Raw genomic sequence first — 12,352 nt, 5'->3', positions numbered from 1 at the left:
GGAAAATGTATAATTCCGTGTGACTTGGATGCATTTATAAAACTAAAGGTTCACAGATCTTGTTGTGACAGTGTTTTATAAGTTGCAACAATAGATGATAACTGCGGCACGGTGACATACATTATGTTGGAAACTCTGTGGTGGAGATTCACTAAGCTGCAATAAGGGGCATCAGAACTTGATCCCACACTAAAGCTGCAATCCCTTCCAGAAGTCGGAGTTTAACTCGTATAATATGAATATTTTGACCCTTGTGCTCTTAACCAACTGAAAAAGCATGCTAAGGGTTAACATCTGTGTTTGCTTACTGCTGTGTTTTGTCAACCCCACCCACTGGAATGTTCATGACAAAGGACTCTGAAACAGCAGCTGCATTTAATCTGAAACCCTTCAGTCTACATCTGCATCGCATCAAAGGCGGACAGCCTTTGGCGCAACCAAAGGGTGAGAGCCGTTCACTGATGTTTGGTAATGTTAAAGCTGCTCTATTTCAATCTGAATCTCACCAGCCCTTTTATCCCCTGTAATCCAATGTTACTTTATGTCAATGTATCTGGTGGCCTCATAGATTGTAAGCTCCTTGAGGCAGGTTGTCTTCTAACTCATTGCAGGCCTATCCTACCTCCCCATCTAACATTTTAATATTGTCTGTAAATGTTACATAAGCCCATAATCATATCTCTAACTTTCCATAAAATGTCTGTGAATTGAATGTATAACCTCTGTTTATTTAATGTAACCATGTCTTGTTGTCAAAACTCTGTGCCCAGGACATACTTGAAAACCAGAGGCAACTCTCAATGTATTACTTCCTGGTAAAACATCTTATAAATAAAACTTCTGCTTTTTTTACAATGTTAAAAACTATGTTTTCAATCTTTACCTTCGGAGCTCTATTTTAACCTCCCGTACACTTCATATTTCAAATGCTTATAACTCCTGAACGAAGTCCACACACACACACACACACACACACACACACACACACACACACACACACACACACACACACATTATATATAAAGCTTTGCAAAGAAGAAGTAAAAAAATGCAAAATAAATATTCGCGATCAGCGCGGACTGCGGCTGTGACTGCCATTCAAATCAATAGCGGCTAACGCTGGATCTGGCTCGGGTACCTCTTAGAGCTTTTTGAATCCCGGGATATGTAATAAGACCACTGACCGACCAGCACTGAAAATGATGGAGCGAGCTGTAAGTGGTTTTAAAGATGTCATTGAATTTTGTACATCCATTTACACCAGTTTCTACAATGTGGGTGTTTATTTCACCATTTAAGATATTTTTAGGGGCTTTTAAAATCTACATGCTGCTTTAAAAAGCTGTTTTAGGGAAACCTCAGGAGATTGTTAGTAGAGTATAGGAGTTCTAGAGGAAAGGGGGGAAAACCCCACAAAATTGATAATGTAGAGGTATTTACAGGTTTTATTAACTCACCTTTTTTTTGTGCAAAGTTTTACCTGGATGATAGAAATGTTGTTGCCTAGGGCTAGGGTACACCTTGTAGGGGGGTTGACAGTAGGGCATCTTTATTATGCTAGCCTTCAAAAATACCAAGGCAACCAAAGGTAACACTTTGCCTGCAGATTAAGTGCTGTGAAAACTGCCTTTCTTTTCTTTCTGTAGTATCTTTTTACAAGGTAAAGTGTTTTGAGCGTTGTGGGTCATGCAATAAAAGCTGAACTAGGCCAGCTGAAGATCAAACCATTTCTTTGTGAAATAGAAAATAGGTCAAATATTAAGATACACGAGCTAATTCAGTAGTATGGTTTATTTAATTCATTTTATTTATTTTTTTTAAACCCCTGCCTTAAACATTTTAGTGTAGCACAACATTTTTGCAAAGTGCTTCTGATTTAAAAACTGGAACAATGCCTTAAGACACTCGACTAAGTATAACGATATAAGTTGTGAACACTAAAATGTGTGTTGGTGTTGACATTGTTACATTTGATTGCTATTTTTTTTTTTTTAATTATAACACATCTCATTTCATTAGGGCCGCCAACGGCTTTCTTGGGACCTAGTACATGAGTCTCCACGGGCACCGGGTTGTTGGGAAGGGGGATGTCCGCTCCTCCCGTCAGCGGCCCTGCAAGTTCCTCTTTCCACCCCTCACTCACGTTCTTTCCACCCTCTCACTCTTTCACCCTCTCCCCCCTCTCACTCTTTCACCCTCTCCCACTCTTTCACCCTCTCCCACCCTCTCTCCACCCCTCACTCACCCTCTCCCACCTCTTACTGTTTCACCCTCTACCCCCTTCAACCTCATGCCCTTCCTTCTCTTTTTGCCTCCTACCAAACCTCTCTCATGTTCCCCCTCTGTCCTACTCTCCTTTACCTCTCTCACCACCCCTTTACCCCGCCCACCTTTCACTCTCCCCCTTCTCTCTCCCACTGCTTTTTACCCCTTGGCCATACCTGTCATGCAGGGTCCGTCCAGGTCATACCCACGGAAAACTGAAGTCAGGCCAGACTGCCAGCGTGGCCTAACATCTGGGTTCAGACTGCTTGGCTTGGGACAAATGTCCCTGCGATCCCCACTGTCAGCAGGCCTGATTGCCATTGGGAAGTTCTCTACAGAAATATGAGATATGACAATTGGGCCTTGAGTTGGAATTAACTCGAAGACTGAGCCACTGATTGACCCACCTGTGCTGAAGCAGGAATATCCGGAAAACCTTACCAGTTGGTGGCCGTTGAGGACTGCAGTTGGCCACCCCTGCTTTAGACACTAATTTGTTACTCATATTTATTCACATTTGGGTTACGTAGCACCCTCTGTTCTATGTATAATACTGGGTAACATCTGTAACACATGCAAGTATGTTATATGGTACAAAAAAGCAAACCATTTAAATCAATCACGGCAACGTTTTTCCAATTAGATTCTTTATCAATTGCTGCACTAACTTTATCATCTACTACAATGCCCATATGGTCTCTAATTTATTGGATTAACTACTAGACCATTACAGCAGAGGTCGTGGAACACAGAAGAAATATAATCAGACACACTTTGTTTTCAGACATTTCAACATCAAAGATAAATATCAATTTAGTCTAACCCTATTAGGTTCAGAACACAGTTATCGATATAAGAGGAAGGGATCTGTCTAAAATGAGGCTTTAAGTAAGCAGACACTTCATGCAACGGTCGTAAATTCAAATGTATGTTTGACCTGCAATTAACTGGTGTGGGAACCCTTTTATTCCATTATTTTATTAACATATCAATACATTTACATATTACATTTCATACAAGTCTTTTATATATGGAGTTTTTACTAGGATGCTCTTAAAAGAGCAGCTATTGCATACCCCTGATGAAGTGAGTTACGCTCTCGAAATGCTTTGGGTGAAATAAAGTTGGAAACACCACTTGTTCTTTGGGAGGCTTGCCAACAGCTAATGAAAACGCAGGCCACCCGAAGAAAACGGTTAAAGAAGCCGCTTTTGTAGTGGCTGCTTGCCCACGTTAATGGGAGTCTCTCTCTATTTCTTCTACACAGAAATGTAAAAAGTGCCCCAAAACACGATGTTCTTCTGACACCAGGTCATGCGGACAAATACCCATTAAAAAGAAAACAGTGTTTTGAAGGCCCTTAAGATCCTCTTCATCGGATGATTTTGAGGAGTCGCAGCTCTGAAAAAGAGCAGAATTATCCTGTAAAACTTGTTCAAAAATAGTAATGGAAGAAGAGGAGATTTTTTTCCCATTTTGGTGTTAAACCTAACAAAAAATCACCAGCTAAAAAAAATAGCAGATGCGCGTAGCTGGCACAGGACTCGCTGTGCTGCCTAACGGAATGCTCCAGAAAAGGAGCCCATAGCTGGCATTTCATCCTCGTTCTTGTCCCAGTGATGATTAACTGGGACTCCGCAAAAGTGTCCAGGTCCACTGCCTCTAGTGAACGAGGCAGAAGGAGTGACATCCAGATGGTGGCAGTCAGTCTCACAGGGAAGACACTTCCCTCAACGGTACATAACACCCAATGGGCTATTGACACCGAGTCAAGAGTTGTATGACAACAGTCTGGCAATCCGTTTATTCCTTGTCAAACAGGATGATCTAGTTTTAACAAGCCATACAGGCATGCCAGATATTTAGGCACTAATAATGCTAGAGACAGACCAGGCCTTAGTTGCTATGAGTAACTCCTCCCTTCCCTGTGACAGGTCAGACCAGTTATTGCAGACAATTCAACTCAAAATATCTGATGCTGCTGATTCACTCCTATTTATGTTGGACAATGCAGAGAGGGAAGGTATCCAGGGACCTCAATTATCTAGGAAGGTCCTGTTAGAATCAAAGGTAGTTCTCCTGAAGCAAGTTAGCAAGGCCACACTAATTATAGGTCAGAGCTTTAAATATGTTACTAGTGCCAATAGGTCCCACTGGTTAAATTCCCTTGACTTGTCCAACTTGGGTTTCCCAACCTCGAAAACACATCTATTTGGGCCTCAGTGTTTAGACAAGGTCAAGGCTAGACACCAGGCACACAAGTCTTTCTTGGACTTGAAGAGCTCCTTGAAAATACTCATGGGCCCTTTTGTACAGACGGTCTGAATATCAGACCCTATGGATTGGCCCAGGGCAACTAAAAAGGGTCAAGTGAAAAAAAAAATTCCTCCAAAAACAGAAAACTGGAGGATCATCTTACCTCAAGCCCTTCCAGGCTATAATATAATATAATGTTTTATACTTTTAATGTCCCAATAGTAATCAAATGTTTTGAAGTGTTTTTACAATCTTCACCTAATCATTTTTGTGACAACGCTGTTTTTAAGCTGCTGTAAACTATAGATATTGTAGGTAACCTCTCAATCCAATCTTTGTTTCCTTTGTTCTTTTGTTTGGCTAGTGATGCAGCATATATAGATTAAAAATAAAATTAAAGTTAAGGGTATATGCTTTGATGTGCTCTGCTAATTGTTATCCAGGCGGAAATAAAAGGTTACTCGTTTGATGGATGTAGATAACTGAAAATTATACTTTACAGGGAACAGATCCTTCCTTGGAAGTCAATGACATTAATACAGCTCAACCCCCTTATAACGCTGTGCTTGGGGTCCAAAGAATCACATTGCGCTATTAGCGGATCGCGTTAGAAATAATGTACAGTTGTATGCATTGTACAATAAAGTATTTAAGACACCAATAATCGTCTTGTAAATTATTGATAAATACAAAAATTGGGAGCCATGTTTGCATCGCGTTATAAGCGGATTCGCGCTGTAATGGATCGCATTATAACAGGGTTGAGCTGTAGTTAAAACCATTTTTTACCTATTATCTTGAACTGCAGCTTTAATAAATGACTTTGACGCTGTTTATCAAAACACTGAGATTCATACAAGATCTTGAATCTGATCTCTTCCCCTGTAGCTGCAGACACACTGTGTCTTTCCATTGTTCACTTTGTTTACGTATCTAACTGAGGAACATTAAAGAAAAATGGATTTAGACTTCCAGACAGTCTTCAACTTAGTAGGATGGACAAACTTGAAAGGGGTCAGTGATGCATGTTTGCAAAAGCTGTCAAATATCACAACAACATAAAGAGGTGATGATGTTACATAGAGTGCAGGCATTAGTCAGAGGAAATGAGACTGAGATTTGGCAGAGACTACATCTGTCATAGTCAAAAAGACTAATGAAAAAAGAATAAACCCTGTGTACAGAAGCAGCCCATAAAAATAAAGACAAAAACAACCCATAAAAATAAAGGTTTTGCCAAGTGCCGACTCCAAGCAAATATTGTATGGAATTGTAGCGTTTGGTTGCTCTATTATCACAGGAGACAGGCTGGTGCCTTCTAACATTTTCTGTGTTAATCATTAGCACGAAGTTTTTTTTATGCATCGGTTCATAAGTTACAGGTTTCATGGGGTGAGGCTAACAACTCAAAAGGCAACTCAATCCCTGCCTGACTCGACTTGTAACAAGAGGTAAGTTGAAACTTCTTTGTGACTCTGCTGTGGTATATGACATGTTGTATCTGGTGTCGGAGGGCACAAAGTGAAACAGAAAGTTATTCAGTAGGAAAAAAAAACCAATCTGCTATTGAATTATTCATCTTGTAAATTAGTTCATTCCTACAATACTATTGAAAATATTAGGTCTGCTTAAAAACACAAAATAAGTTGTCTACTATACCAGGTGTATCACCCTTTTATAGTAGGTGGGATCATTTTAAATCAGGGTTGTCAGTACTGTAGACCAGGGGTGCTCAACTCCAGCCCTCAAACCTCCCCCCCCCCCCCCCCCCCCAACAGGTCAGGTTTTCAGGATATCCCAGCTTCAGCACAGGTGGCTCCTGCCTCTGATGGAGCCACCTGTGCTGAAGCAGGAACTGATTGAGCCACCTGTGCGGAAGCAGGAACTGATTGAGCCACGTGCTGAAGTCTCAGATTTATGGCCTAATACCCCCTCCCACCCCCTCCACCACCACCTTATTAGTTATTTCTTAGATCCCACAGACTTCCCAATATCAGAGCAGCCATGTGATATTTTATTCAGGCCTAGCCTTTAAAAACCAGGAAGTAATAACGGTAACTGCACCAGTATCTCAGAGACCAGGAGGAGGGGGGGTTCATTTTGGGGGATTGCTTCTTTCAGAGACAGTAACCACGCGTCTAGTCACTATAAGTTGTCAACTGACGTGAAATTCAAGCCCAAAAGATAAATAGGCAGATCCAATAGATAAATTCTTACTGTAAATATTCTTCATTCACTTGTCATGTATCCTGTAACTGTTCAGAAGCAAACATCAGAAAAATTGAATTAATACCTTTTAAGTGCTGAGTCGTTACATGGTTACATAGTTACATACAGTAGTAGATGAGGTTGAAAAAAGACATGTGTCCATCAAGTTCAACCTATGCTAAACTTAGACAACAGATACTTTATCCTATATCTATACTTACAGAATTGGCAATCAGATTACTCCCTGGATCAACATGCTTCTCATGTTTACTTATTTTATATATCTCTGTATACCTTTCCTTTCTCAAAAGATGTTGTCACGTACGACCCCCAGCTAGCACGCGTCCTGGATATGGGACAAGGGTTAATACTGACGCTCGCAATCGCACCCACTCTTCACTTCCGCAAAGGTCCGTCAAATGGACTGTATCTCTCCTCTACAGGATCAAGGATCAATACACAACCCGCAAGCTGCCCCACTCTTCATCTCCGCAAATGTCCCTCAAATGAGTTGTATCTCTCCTCAAGCCGTCCCAAAATACCACCGCCACGAACAGCTCACAAGTGAGCACGTGACTTTAGATATGCAACCAGGGTTAATACACACGGCTACTCTAGCCAACCCCCCTTTCTCCTCTGCAAGGAACCAGCAAGTTAATATTAACCCCTACTCAACTGCAAATCATAACTATCCACTGCCATCACCTGGGGTATGCAAATATGATACAAGATCTCGGACTCAAATATTTGCCAGGGCCTCAGGTCCCTGTTTATTATAGAAAAACTATGCACTTTAACACACTTAAATCAGTTGTAGCTAAATGTGTCCGAATCATGATTTCTCGCCCCAGAGCGTGCAATCAGTTCATTCAGAGCCCAAAGCATTACTTATTAAATGTTTTAATATATATAAAAACACAGTGCTTAGATTACAGAAAAGGTATTACAAAAAACATACAGTTACAATATAGGCGGAAGAGCTTCTTAAAATAAAAGTAGAAACCATAAAAAGGGAACCTATACTTTACCAAATGCCATAGATCCCCCCCACTTCTCCAGAGACGTCACTGGTAAGAAACGATGAAAGATCCTGTATCTGGTCTCAAATACTCCTCTATGGACATCTGATTTTCATAATACTTGTCCAGACTTAAATACATTATTTTCTATTGAACACAACCTAAACCCAGCCCCTGTCGTAAATCAGTGGTGAGATTGACAGTCTTACAACAGCGTAAAACACCTCCCACCAAAGGACGTTTAAAACTCCCTTTCCATATCTAAATGTACTCATAACTTCACTTCTGTAATATTTACTCACACGTAAGACACATTAATGCATTCAGGCCCTTGTGGCGGACACAATGAGACTAAATATAACAGTATAATCCTAAAATTAAGAGAAATGTTAATATATGTCTCTTAGTACCTGTTGGACCTCACGTGCCTGTAATCATTATGTGCGACTCTGTCCCACGGATACACACATGTAATTTTTTGCACGTTCAGCAGAGGACGTCTCATGATATTCTCATATTTAATAAGGTCACTCAGTCTGAAACCTTCTGTAGCCACGCCCAGGGCCATCCATACACCCCCTGCCAAGAAATGCTTTGAAGCTCGGTCTCCGATGTACAGAACGTTGTCACAGAAGCTATATTTTACACCTAAATCTCCAGACATTGCCCTTATCTGTCTCTACCTGCAAAAAGGTGTTAACATGCAATAAACCCACTCTTTGTACTTTTCACACCCAACTTCAATTAAGGCACCCAACTTCAATTAAGGCCTTTTGAAGCCCCCAGATTTCTGAAAAGACCAACCACACGTGTATTTTAAACTCAAAATGTAGCTCATTAACCTCTTAAGCACCAGAGGGATTAAAATACCTATTACCTCATGACATTACCATGACAGATGTCTAACCTTTTTTGTTTAACAAATCTATTGTATCTGCCATCTTAGTCTCCATGGGTAAGTAATTCCACATTGTAACTGCCCTTACTGTAAAGAACCCTTTCCTTTGTTGCTGGTGAAATCTCCATTCCTCCAACCTCAAGGTATGACACTGAGTCCTTTGTACTGTCCTTGGGATAGTTATTTTGAAAGCTCCTTGTACTGTCCTCGAATATATTTGTATATGTTATTATATCTCCTCTTAGACGCCTGTTTTCTAATTTAAATAAATCTAATTTAGCTAGAATCTCCTCATAAATTAGATTGTCCATCCCCTTTATTAATTTGGTGGCTCTTATCTGCACTCTTTCTAGTTCCGTAATGTATTTTTTAAGGAGCGGGGACCAAAATTGTACTCCATATTCAAGGTGTGGTCTTACTAATGCTTTATAAAGGGCATATTTATGTTTACTTCCCTTCCATCCATTGCCCGTTTAATGCCAGATAAGATCTGGTTTGCCTTTGCAGCTACTGCATGACTTTGGGCACTATTGTTAAGCCTGCTGTCTACCAGCACTCCTAAATCCTTCTCCATCAAGTATTCCCCTAATTTATCCCCATTTAATTTGTAAGTCGTCTGTTTAGTCTTGCTTCCCAAATGCATAACCTTACATTTATCTGTATTAAACCGTATCTGCCATTTACCTGCCCAAGTTTCCAGTCTCTCCAAGTCCTTCTGAAGAGAAATTACATCCTGCTCTGATTCTACTACCTTACACAATTTAGTGTCATCAGCAAAGATGGAGACTTTGCTCTCTACGCCAACCTCAAGGTCATTAATAAACAAGTTAAAAAGCAGGGGTCCCGATGGGAGGCGGAGCTACACCGAGGTGAATGGAGTCCTGATCCCAGAGCTCCTCACCCGTCGGCATTCTTAAACATAATAAAAGCGGCAATTTCAATCACTCCCCGGCTCACTATACAGCAAAAGTTTTATAAACCTGCAGAGATGGCCTCAGGCAGAATTGCCCGCACCAAAAGCCAGCCAGTTTCTACATATTTCAAGCGGAAAGCAGTGCCCCCAGCAGATAAGCAGAATAAAATGGTGTCTCCCCCCCACCCTGCTATGGATGACCCAGAGGCAGATCCCTTCACGGAAGATGAAGGAGATGAAGAAGTGGTTCGCAGAAAGGACTTAAGAAAGGACTTAAAAGAATTCTGTTCACATATGAAAAAGTTTTTCAAATCTGAACTTTGGGCCCTCAGGAAAGACATTGATGCCCTGGGTGAAAGAACTGACACTCTTGAAACAAAGGCTGATGAATCAATGGCTGCCATCTCCCATACACAAGAACAAATATCCTCTCTGACTGACAAAGTTAAGTTCCTGGAGGATAAAGCAGAAGACGCAGAGAATCGTGACAGGAGATGCAACATTAGATTACGTGGAGTGCCAGAAAGCATCAATAACCCAGAAGATTTCACCCTCAGGTGGCTAGAGCACCTTTTCCCGGACAAACAGGAGGCAGAGTTAAGGCTAGACCGCTGCCACAGAGCTCTCCGTGGGAAACCGCAGAGCGGGGACCCCCCCAGGGATATTGTCACCAGATTTCACCACTTCCGCACAAAGGAAGAAGTGTGCAGAATTGCCCGAGAGGCCAGGTCACTGGAGTTTGAAGGAGTTAAGCTTCAGGTATACCAAGACCTAGCCCCAGTTACCCTTTTGAAGAGAAAAGCCCTGGCCCCCACCACACGTGTAATGAGAGACAACAACATTAAATATAGGTGGCTGTTTCCCTGTGCCCTTCTTAGCATCAAGAACGGAGTAGCCCATACACTAAAGAATCCGGAGGATGGGGAGAGTTTCCTAACCAAATTAGGCATCCCCAGAACCACCCGAAGCACACCGGGTTCCCCATTACCAAACCCCCCTTCCACATCTACCAGCCCCTCCTGGTCCAAAGTGGGAACCAACAAACCTAAGGGGATGACTGCCCCTGAGGCATCAGGATCAGAATAAACCAGCTTCCCTGATTCCTGATACAAATACTGAACTGTTGGCGCAGAATACCCCTCCCCGCCGCTGTCCCGACCTACCTACGCTCTCAAAATCCTGATCGCCGCCTGGAGCTGAGCCGCACACCACTTTCGAGCGGCAGCCATCTTTCCCTGGTCCTCCCTGGTCCGGCGCGGGAGCTGCAGTGAGGATGGCGCGAAGCCAGGTATGACGTCGCCGTCGCGCTGCTCCCTCTCGCGGGATCAGAGTTCCCTAGAGTGATCAGATGCCACCACCAAGATGGCTGCCGCTGGATGCCGCTGACGTCACCGAGGACTCGCGAGATTGGAGTCTCCTTAAGGGATCCGACGCCACCACCAAGATGGCTGCCGCTGACGTCATCGAGGTCTCGCGAGATCGGAGTTTCCTTAAGGGATCCGACGCCACCACCAAGATGGCTGCCGCTGGATGCCGCTGATGTCATCGAGGACCCGGATGCAGGAAGAGCCCAAGCTGAAAGGAGGAAGCCGGATGCCAGACGGGCAGAGAGAAGAAGAAATTCAACATAGCGGCATTCTCCCCAGTATCCACCTCACTCACACCTACACTGTACACCACACACTAACAAACTAATAAACTAATAATCTAATACATTACATAGTTATATACATATGAGTGTATATGGGTGTATGTATATATACGTTCGTATATAAGTATGAGTGCGTGGGTATGTATGCATTTGTACATATGTATGTATATGTATATGTATGAGTATATATGTTTATGTATATGTGCGTATGTATGTATGTATGTGTGCACGTGTATGTTTATGCATATGTATATATGTGTGTATATATGAGTATATGTGTTTGTATATATGTGCGTGTGTATGTATATGTGCACATATGTGTTTATATATATGTGTGAGTATATATATACCTGTGTATGTGTGTATGTGTGCATGTATGGATATGTATATATATATGTATGTACATGAGCGTATATATGCATTTATATGTCTGTATGTATATGTATGTGTGAGTATATATGTATATGTGTAGGTGTGCCTATGTATGAATATATATGTACAGATGTATGTATATATGTGTGAGTTTGTATGTTCGGGGATATGTGTGATGTATATATGTGGATACGTATGTACGTATGTATGTGTGCATGTAAGAGTGCATTTATGCACATATATATGTATAGATATATACTTTGATTCTGGCTCATCACCACAATATAGCCGAAACATCTGGCTTTTACCTAGCAGGGAGAGATCCGAGGAGGCACACTCTCTCTTCGACTGCATCGCAGATGGGTTGGGAATCTCTTCATGAACTATACTCCCCAAGGCTTCCAAAATATATAATCCAATCCTTAACTCATTACTTACACAATAACTACATTTTCTATTGCAGGAAATTTTACTATCTATACTGATCCCACAATAAGCAGCTATCACTATATTCAGTCCTTAGGTGTCCTCCCTCACGTTCGTTCCCCCATACTTTAGTATGTATACACATGCTTGTTTATCCAGCGGTAGGTTTATGTATACTTAGGCGGAGCCAGATGACAGACAATATACTTTAATACATTCTCCAGTTACCTAGGCTACTCTCCCAATCGGGATTAATCATAGCTGTAGGAGGTCTGGGCTCAAAGACTCTGGCGGGATCTGGGCGGTTTTCGCAATACGCTTTATACTCACCTACAGAAAGAGCC

General features: G+C 41.8%; 1 protein-coding gene across 6 annotated transcripts in view; it reads left to right on the top strand.

Annotated features, from left to right (window-relative positions):
• Positions 1–5,788: 5,788 nt before the first annotated feature.
• LOC142496018 (dihydrofolate reductase-like) overlaps positions 5,789–12,352 on the top strand; it is a 33,144-nt gene continuing 26,580 nt past the window's right edge. For 2 of the 6 annotated variants that reach the window (XM_075602245.1, XM_075602251.1), the window contains exon 1: positions 5,872–5,972. The gene's annotated coding sequence lies outside the window, so the exon portion shown is untranslated. Of the gene's footprint in view, positions 5,973–12,352 lie in introns of all 6 variants that reach the window. The other 4 variants (XM_075602248.1, XM_075602246.1, XM_075602250.1 and 1 more) reach the window with 3 other exon arrangements.

This window comes from Ascaphus truei, chromosome 5, assembly GCF_040206685.1.
Source record: "Ascaphus truei isolate aAscTru1 chromosome 5, aAscTru1.hap1, whole genome shotgun sequence".
Lineage (NCBI taxonomy): Eukaryota > Metazoa > Chordata > Amphibia > Anura > Ascaphidae > Ascaphus > Ascaphus truei.
This window is presented reverse-complemented; position numbering and strand designations above follow the sequence as displayed.